The sequence below is a fragment of the Oncorhynchus masou genome, unplaced genomic scaffold (genome assembly GCF_036934945.1).
Source record: "Oncorhynchus masou masou isolate Uvic2021 unplaced genomic scaffold, UVic_Omas_1.1 unplaced_scaffold_1654, whole genome shotgun sequence".
In the NCBI taxonomy this organism is placed as follows: Eukaryota; Metazoa; Chordata; class Actinopteri; order Salmoniformes; family Salmonidae; genus Oncorhynchus; species Oncorhynchus masou.
The window spans coordinates 5,001-15,000 of NW_027006659.1; positions in this window are offsets into that span (position 1 = coordinate 5,001).

A 10,000-nucleotide genomic window follows, 5' to 3' on the forward strand; every position below is an offset into this window, starting at 1 on the left:
AGAGCACCCTACTGCGGACCCCTACCCAGCAGGTGCGCCTATACATCCGTGCACCTGGTGATTGGAATTAGGCACCTGGGAACCCGAAAATTGAAAAATGCTCCAAAATGCACCTGCCGGTGTGCCACACTTACATGCCCACTCTGTGAGCACCCTACCACGGCCCTCTATCCATGGGCGCCCTCCCTGACTGATTTATGGACGGTTTAAAATATGTCGGTGGATGCGGATTAGCATGGACATCCGTGCAACTGGTGATTGGAAATCGGTACCTGGTAACCCGAAAATTAAAAAACCATGGTGCCTACCGGTGTGCCACATACCCATGCCCGCCTGAGAGCACCCTACTGCGGACCCCTACCCAGCAGGTGCGCCTATACATCCGTGCACCTGGTGATTGGAATTAGGCACCTGGGAACCCGAAAATTGAAAAATGCTCCAAAATGCACCTGCCGGTGTGCCACACTTACATGCCCACTCTGTGAGCACCCTACCACGGCCCTCTATCCATGGGCGCCCTCCCTGACTGATTTATGGACGGTTTAAAATATGTCGGTGGATGCGGATTAGCATGGACATCCGTGCAACTGGTGATTGGAAATCGGTACCTGGTAACCCGAAAATTAAAAAACCATGGTGCCTACCGGTGTGCCACATACCCATGCCCGCCTGAGAGCACCCTACTGCGGACCCCTACCCAGCAGGTGCGCCTATACATCCGTGCACCTGGTGATTGAAATTAGGCACCTGGGAACCCGAAAATTGAAAAATGCTCCAAAATGCACCTGCCGGTGTGCCACACTTACATGCCCACTCTGTGAGCACCCTACCACGGCCCTCTATCCATGGGCGCCCTCCCTGACTGATTTATGGACGGTTTAAAATATGTCGGTGGATGCGGATTAGCATGGACATCCGTGCAACTGGTGATTGGAAATCGGTACCTGGTAACCCGAAAATTAAAAAACCATGGTGCCTACCGGTGTGCCACATACCCATGCCCGCCTGAGAGCACCCTACTGCGGACCCCTACCCAGCAGGTGCGCCTATACATCCGTGCACCTGGTGATTGGAATTAGGCACCTGGGAACCCGAAAATTGAAAAATGCTCCAAAATGCACCTGCCGGTGTGCCACACTTACATGCCCACTCTGTGAGCACCCTACCACGGCCCTCTATCCATGGGCGCCCTCCCTGACTGATTTATGGACGGTTTAAAATATGTCGGTGGATGCGGATTAGCATGGACATCCGTGCAACTGGTGATTGGAAATCGGTACCTGGTAACCCGAAAATTAAAAAACCATGGTGCCTACCGGTGTGCCACATACCCATGCCCGCCTGAGAGCACCCTACTGCGGACCCCTACCCAGCAGGTGCGCCTATACATCCGTGCACCTGGTGATTGGAATTAGGCACCTGGGAACCCGAAAATTGAAAAATGCTCCAAAATGCACCTGCCGGTGTGCCACTACATGCCCACTCTGTGAGCACCCTACCACGGCCCTCTATCCATGGGCGCCCTCCCTGACTGATTTATGGACGGTTTAAAATATGTCGGTGGATGCGGATTAGCATGGACATCCGTGCAACTGGTGATTGGAAATCGGTACCTGGTAACCCGAAAATTAAAAAACCATGGTGCCTACCGGTGTGCCACATACCCATGCCCGCCTGAGAGCACCCTACTGCGGACCCCTACCCAGCAGGTGCGCCTATACATCCGTGCACCTGGTGATTGGAATTAGGCACCTGGGAACCCGAAAATTGAAAAATGCTCCAAAATGCACCTGCCGGTGTGCCACACTTACATGCCCACTCTGTGAGCACCCTACCACGGCCCTCTATCCATGGGCGCCCTCCCTGACTGATTTATGGACGGTTTAAAATATGTCGGTGGATGCGGATTAGCATGGACATCCGTGCAACTGGTGATTGGAAATCGGTACCTGGTAACCCGAAAATTATGGACGGTTTAAAATATGTCGGTGGATGCGGATTAGCATGGACATCCGTGCAACTGGTGATTGGAAATCGGTACCTGGTAACCCGAAAATTGAAAAACCATGGTGCCTACCGGTGTGCCACATACCCATGCCCGCCTGAGAGCACCCTACTGCGGACCCCTACCCAGCAGGTGCGCCTATACATCCGTGCACCTGGTGATTGGAATTAGGCACCTGGGAACCCGAAAATTGAAAAATGCTCCAAAATGCACCTGCCGGTGTGCCACACTTACATGCCCACTCTGTGAGCACCCTACCACGGCCCTCTATCCATGGGCGCCCTCCCTGACTGATTTATGGACGGTTTAAAATATGTCGGTGGATGCGGATTAGCATGGACATCCGTGCAACTGGTGATTGGAAATCGGTACCTGGTAACCCGAAAATTAAAAAACCATGGTGCCTACCGGTGTGCCACATACCCATGCCCGCCTGAGAGCACCCTACTGCGGACCCCTACCCAGCAGGTGCGCCTATACATCCGTGCACCTGGTGATTGGAATTAGGCACCTGGGAACCCGAAAATTGAAAAATGCTCCAAAATGCACCTGCCGGTGTGCCACACTTACATGCCCACTCTGTGAGCACCCTACCACGGCCCTCTATCCATGGGCGCCCTCCCTGACTGATTTATGGACGGTTTAAAATATGTCGGTGGATGCGGATTAGCATGGACATCCGTGCAACTGGTGATTGGAAATCGGTACCTGGTAACCCGAAAATTAAAAAACCATGGTGCCTACCGGTGTGCCACATACCCATGCCCGCCTGAGAGCACCCTACTGCGGACCCCTACCCAGCAGGTGCGCCTATACATCCGTGCACCTGGTGATTGGAATTAGGCACCTGGGAACCCGAAAATTGAAAAATGCTCCAAAATGCACCTGCCGGTGTGCCACACTTACATGCCCACTCTGTGAGCACCCTACCACGGCCCTCTATCCATGGGCGCCCTCCCTGACTGATTTATGGACGGTTTAAAATATGTCGGTGGATGCGGATTAGCATGGACATCCGTGCAACTGGTGATTGGAAATCGGTACCTGGTAACCCGAAAATTAAAAAAAAAACCATGGTGCCTACCGGTGTGCCACATACCCATGCCCGCCTGAGAGCACCCTACTGCGGACCCCTACCCAGCAGGTGCGCCTATACATCCGTGCACCTGGTGATTGGAATTAGGCACCTGGGAACCCGAAAATTGAAAAATGCTCCAAAATGCACCTGCCGGTGTGCCACACTTACATGCCCACTCTGTGAGCACCCTACCACGGCCCTCTATCCATGGGCGCCCTCCCTGACTGATTTATGGACGGTTTAAAATATGTCGGTGGATGCGGATTAGCATGGACATCCGTGCAACTGGTGATTGGAAATCGGTACCTGGTAACCCGAAAATTAAAAAACCATGGTGCCTACCGGTGTGCCACATACCCATGCCCGCCTGAGAGCACCCTACTGCGGACCCCTACCCAGCAGGTGCGCCTATACATCCGTGCACCTGGTGATTGGAATTAGGCACCTGGGAACCCGAAAATTGAAAAATGCTCCAAAATGCACTGCCGGTGTGCCGGTGTGCCACACTTACATGCCCACTCTGTGAGCACCCTACCACGGCCCTCTATCCATGGGCGCCCTCCCTGACTGATTTATGGACGGTTTAAAATATGTCGGTGGATGCGGATTAGCATGGATGCGGATTAGCATGGACATCCGTGCAACTGGTGATTGGAAATCGGTACCTGGTAACCCGAAAATTAAAAAACCATGGTGCCTACCGGTGTGCCACATACCCATGCCCGCCTGAGAGCACCCTACTGCGGACCCCTACCCAGCAGGTGCGCCTATACATCCGTGCACCTGGTGATTGGAATTAGGCACCTGGGAACCCGAAAATTGAAAAATGCTCCAAAATGCACCTGCCGGTGTGCCACACTTACATGCCCACTCTGTGAGCACCCTACCACGGCCCTCTATCCATGGGCGCCCTCCCTGACTGATTTATGGACGGTTTAAAATATGTCGGTGGATGCGGATTAGCATGGACATCCGTGCAACTGGTGATTGGAAATCGGTACCTGGTAACCCGAAAATTAAAAAACCATGGTGCCTACCGGTGTGCCACATACCCATGCCCGCCTGAGAGCACCCTACCGGACCCCTACCCAGCAGGTGCGCCTATACATCCGTGCACCTGGTGATTGGAATTAGGCACCTGGGAACCCGAAAATTGAAAAATGCTCCAAAATGCACCTGCCGGTGTGCCACACTTACATGCCCACTCTGTGAGCACCCTACCACGGCCCTCTATCCATGGGCGCCCTCCCTGACTGATTTATGGACGGTTTAAAATATGTCGGTGGATGCGGATTAGCATGGACATCCGTGCAACTGGTGATTGGAAATCGGTACCTGGTAACCCGAAAATTAAAAAACCATGGTGCCTACCGGTGTGCCACATACCCATGCCCGCCTGAGAGCACCCTACTGCGGACCCCTACCCAGCAGGTGCGCCTATACATCCGTGCACCTGGTGATTGGAATTAGGCACCTGGGAACCCGAAAATTGAAAAAATGCTCCAAATGCACCTGCCGGTGTGCCACACTTACATGCCCACTCTGTGAGCACCCTACCACGGCCCTCTATCCATGGGCGCCCTCCCTGACTGATTTATGGACGGTTTAAAATATGTCGGTGGATGCGGATTAGCATGGACATCCGTGCAACTGGTGATTGGAAATCGGTACCTGGTAACCCGAAAATTAAAAAACCATGGTGCCTACCGGTGTGCCACATACCCATGCCCGCCTGAGAGCACCCTACTGCGGACCCCTACCCAGCAGGTGCGCCTATACATCCGTGCACCTGGTGATTGGAATTAGGCACCTGGGAACCCGAAAATTGAAAAATGCTCCAAAATGCACCTGCCGGTGTGCCACACTTACATGCCCACTCTGTGAGCACCCTACCACGGCCCTCTATCCATGGGCGCCCTCCCTGACTGATTTATGGACGGTTTAAAATATGTCGGTGGATGCGGATTAGCATGGACATCCGTGCAACTGGTGATTGGAAATCGGTACCTGGTAACCCGAAAATTAAAAAACCATGGTGCCTACCGGTGTGCCACATACCCATGCCCGCCTGAGAGCACCCTACTGCGGACCCCTACCCAGCAGGTGCGCCTATACATCCGTGCACCTGGTGATTGGAATTAGGCACCTGGGAACCCGAAAATTGAAAAATGCTCCAAAATGCACCTGCCGGTGTGCCACACTTACATGCCCACTCTGTGAGCACCCTACCACGGCCCTCTATCCATGGGCGCCCTCCCTGACTGATTTATGGACGGTTTAAAATATGTCGGTGGATGCGGATTAGCATGGACATCCGTGCAACTGGTGATTGGAAATCGGTAACCCGAAAACCTGGTAACCCGAAAATTAAAAAACCATGGTGCCTACCGGTGTGCCACATACCCATGCCCGCCTGAGAGCACCCTACTGCGGACCCCTACCCAGCAGGTGCGCCTATACATCCGTGCACCTGGTGATTGGAATTAGGCACCTGGGAACCCGAAAATTGAAATGCTCCAAAATGCACCTGCCGGTGTGCCACACTTACATGCCCACTCTGTGAGCACCCTACCACGGCCCTCTATCCATGGGCGCCCTCCCTGACTGATTTATGGACGGTTTAAAATATGTCGGTGGATGCGGATTAGCATGGACATCTGTGCAACTGGTGATTGGAAATCGGTACCTGGTAACCCGAAAATTAAAAAACCATGGTGCCTACCGGTGTGCCACATACCCATGCCCGCCTGAGAGCACCCTACTGCGGACCCCTACCCAGCAGGTGCGCCTATACATCCGTGCACCTGGTGATTGGAAATAGGCACCTGGGAACCCGAAAATTGAAAAATGCTCCAAAATGCACCTGCCGGTGTGCCACACTTACATGCCCACTCTGTGAGCACCCTACCACGGCCCTCTATCCATGGGCGCCCTCCCTGACTGATTTATGGACGGTTTAAAATATGTCGGTGGATGCGGATTAGCATGGACATCTGTGCAACTGGTGATTGGAAATCGGTACCTGGTAACCCGAAAATTAAAAAACCATGGTGCCTACCGGTGTGCCACATACCCATGCCCGCCTGAGAGCACCCTACTGCGGACCCCTACCCAGCAGGTGCGCCTATACATCCGTGCACCTGGTGATTGGAATTAGGCACCTGGGAACCCGAAAATTGAAAAATGCTCCAAAATGCACCTGCCGGTGTGCCACACTTACATGCCCACTCTGTGAGCACCCTACCACGGCCCTCTATCCATGGGCGCCCTCCCTGACTGATTTATGGACGGTTTAAAATATGTCGGTGGATGCGGATTAGCATGGACATGTGCAACTGGTGATTGGAAATCTGGTGCAACTGGTGATTGGAAATCGGTACCTGGTAACGAAAATTAAAAAACCATGGTGCCTACCGGTGTGCCACATACCCATGCCCGCCTGAGAGCACCCTACTGCGGACCCCTACCCAGCAGGTGCGCCTATACATCCGTGCACCTGGTGATTGGAATTAGGCACCTGGGAACCCGAAAATTTGAAAAATGCTCCAAAATGCACCTGCCGGTGTGCCACACTTACATGCCCACTCTGTGAGCACCCTACCACGGCCCTCTATCCATGGGCGCCCTCCCTGACTGATTTATGGACGGTTTAAAATATGTCGGTGGATGCGGATTAGCATGGACATCCGTGCAACTGGTGATTGGAAATCGGTACCTGGTAACCCGAAAATTAAAAAACCATGGTGCCTACCGGTGTGCCACATACCCATGCCCGCCTGAGAGCACCCTACTGCGGACCCCTACCCAGCAGGTGCGCCTATACATCCGTGCACCTGGTGATTGGAATTAGGCACCTGGGAACCCGAAAATTGAAAAATGCTCCAAAATGCACCTGCCGGTGTGCCACACTTACATGCCCACTCTGTGAGCACCCTACCACGGCCCTCTATCCATGGGCGCCCTCCCTGACTGATTTATGGACGGTTTAAAATATGTCGGTGGATGCGGATTAGCATGGACATCCGTGCAGTGATTGGAAATGGGCACCTGGGAACCCGAAAATTAAAAAACCATGGTGCCTACCGGTGTGCCACATACCCATGCCCGCCTGAGAGCACCCTACTGCGGACCCCTACCCAGCAGGTGCGCCTATACATCCGTGCACCTGGTGATTGGAAATAGGCACCTGGGAACCCGAAAATTGAAAAATGCTCCAAAATGAACCTGCCGGTGTGCCACACTTACATGCCCACTCTGTGAGCACCCTACCACGGCCCTCTATCCATGGGCGCCCTCCCTGACTGATTTATGGACGGTTTAAAATATGTCGGTGGATGCGGATTAGCATGGACATCTGTGCAACTGGTGATTGGAAATCGGTACCTGGTAACCCAAAAGTTAAAAAACCATGGTGCCTACCGGTGTGCCACATACCCATGCCCGCCTGAGAGCACCCTACTGCGGACCCCTACCCAGCAGGTGCGCCTATACATCCGTGCACCTGGTGATTGGAAATAGGCACCTGAACCCGAAAATTGAAAAATGCTCCAAAAAACCTGCCGGTGTGCCACACTTACATGCCCACTCTGTGAGCACCCTACCACGGCCCTCTATCCATGGGCGCCCTCCCTGACTGATTTATGGACGGTTTAAAATATGTCGGTGGATGCGGATTAGCATGGACATCTGTGCAACTGGTGATTGGAAATCGGTACCTGGTAACCCAAAAGTTAAAAAACCATGGTGCCTACCGGTGTGCCACATACCCATGCCCGCCTGAGAGCACCCTACTGCGGACCCCTACCCAGCAGGTGCGCCTATACATCCGTGCACCTGGTGATTGGAAATAGGCACCTGGGAACCCGAAAATTGAAAAATGCTCCAAAATGCACCTGCCGGTGTGCCACACTTACATGCCCACTCTGTGAGCACCCTACCACGGCCCTCTATCCATGGGCGCCCTCCCTGACTGATTTATGGACGGTTTAAAATATGTCGGTGGATGCGGATTAGCATGGACATCGTGCAACTGGTGATTGGAAATAGGCACCTGGGGCACCTCACCTCCACAGAAGTGGCACCTCACCTACACAGAGGATGGGCACCTCACCTCCACAGAGGATGACTGCTCTGCCCCCTTAAGGACAGTGGAATTCAGGCCCTCTCTCTCTCAGGGAACGGTGGAGAGTACACATACAGGGAGTTAGGCCCTAACTCCCTATCCAGGAACAGGCCTCTCTCTGGGGCATGAGAGTACACATATAAACCCCTGAAGGCCCTCACTCACTATCCAGGAACAGGCCTCTCTCTGGGCATGAGAGTACACATAAACCCCTAAAGGCCCTCACTCCCTATCCAGGAACAGGCCTCTCTCACCTGGGAATGAGAGTACACATATAAACCCCTAAAGGCCCTCACTCCCTATCCAGGAACAGGCCTCTCTCCTGGAATGAGAGTGAAACACACATATATAAACCCATAAAGGCCCTAACTCCCTATCCAGGAACAGGCCTCTCTCTGGGCATGAGAGTACACATAACCCCTGAAGGCCCTCACTCACTATCCAGGAACAGGCCTCTCTATGGGCATGAGAGTACACATAAACCCCTGAAGGCCCTAACTCCCTATCCAGGAACAGGCCCTCTCCAGGAACAGAGTACACCTAAAGGCCCTCTATCCAGGAACAGGCCCTCTGGGCATGAGAGTACACATATAAACCCCTAAAGGCCCTCACTCCCTATCCAGGAACAGGCCTCTCTCTGGGCATGAGAGTACACATATAAACCCCTGAAGGCCCTCACTCCTATCCAGGAACAGGCCCCCTCTCTATGGGCATGAGAGTACACACATAAACCCCTAAAGGCCCTCACTCCCTATCCAGGAACAGGCCTCTCTCAGGGAATGAGAGTACACATATAAACCCCTAAAGGCCCTCACTCCCTATCCAGGAACAGGCCTCTCTCTGGGCATGAGAGTACACATATAAACCCCTAAAGGCCCTAACTCCCTATCCAGGAACAGGCCTCTCTCTGGGCATGAGAGTACACACATAAACCCCTAAAGGCCCTCACTCCCTATCCAGGAACACCCCTAAAGGCCCTCACTCCCTATCAGGAACAGGGCCTCTCTCCTGGGCATGAGAGTACACATAAACCCCTAAAGGCCCTCCCTATGGGCATGAGAGTACACATAAACCCCTGAAGGCCCTAACTCCCTATCCAGGAACAGGCCTCTCTCTGGGCATGAGAGTACACATATAAACCCCTAAAGGCCCTAACTCCCTATCCAGGAACAGGAACAGGCCTCTCTCTGGGCATGAGAGTACACATATAAACCCCTGAAGGCCCTAACTCCCTATCCAGGAACAGGCCTCTCTCTGGGCATGAGAGTACACATATAAACCCCTAAAGGCCCTAACTCCCTATCCAGGAACAGGCCTCTCTCTGGTTATGAGAGTACACATATAAACCCCTGAAGGCCCTCACTCCCTATCCAGGAACAGGCCTCTCTCTGGTTATGAGAGTACACATATAAACCCATAAAGGCCCTCACTCCCTATCCAGGAACAGGCCTCTCTCTGGCCATGAGAGTACACATATAAACCCCTGAAGGCCCTAACTCCCTATCCAGGAACATGCCTCTCTCTGGGCATGAGAGTACACATATAAACCCCTAAAGGCCCTAACTCTCTATCAAGGAACAGGCCTCTCTCTCCTGGCATGAGAGTACACATACAGGCATGAAAGCCCTCACTCCCTATCCAGGAACAGGCCTCTCTCCTGGCATGAGAGTACACATACAGTCAGTTGGGTCAAAAAAAAGTTGGGGGGGGACAGAGCAGCTCTCCTCCACAGAGGATGACTGCTCTGCCCCCCTTAAGGACAGTGGAATTCAGGCCTCTCTCTCAGGGAATGAGA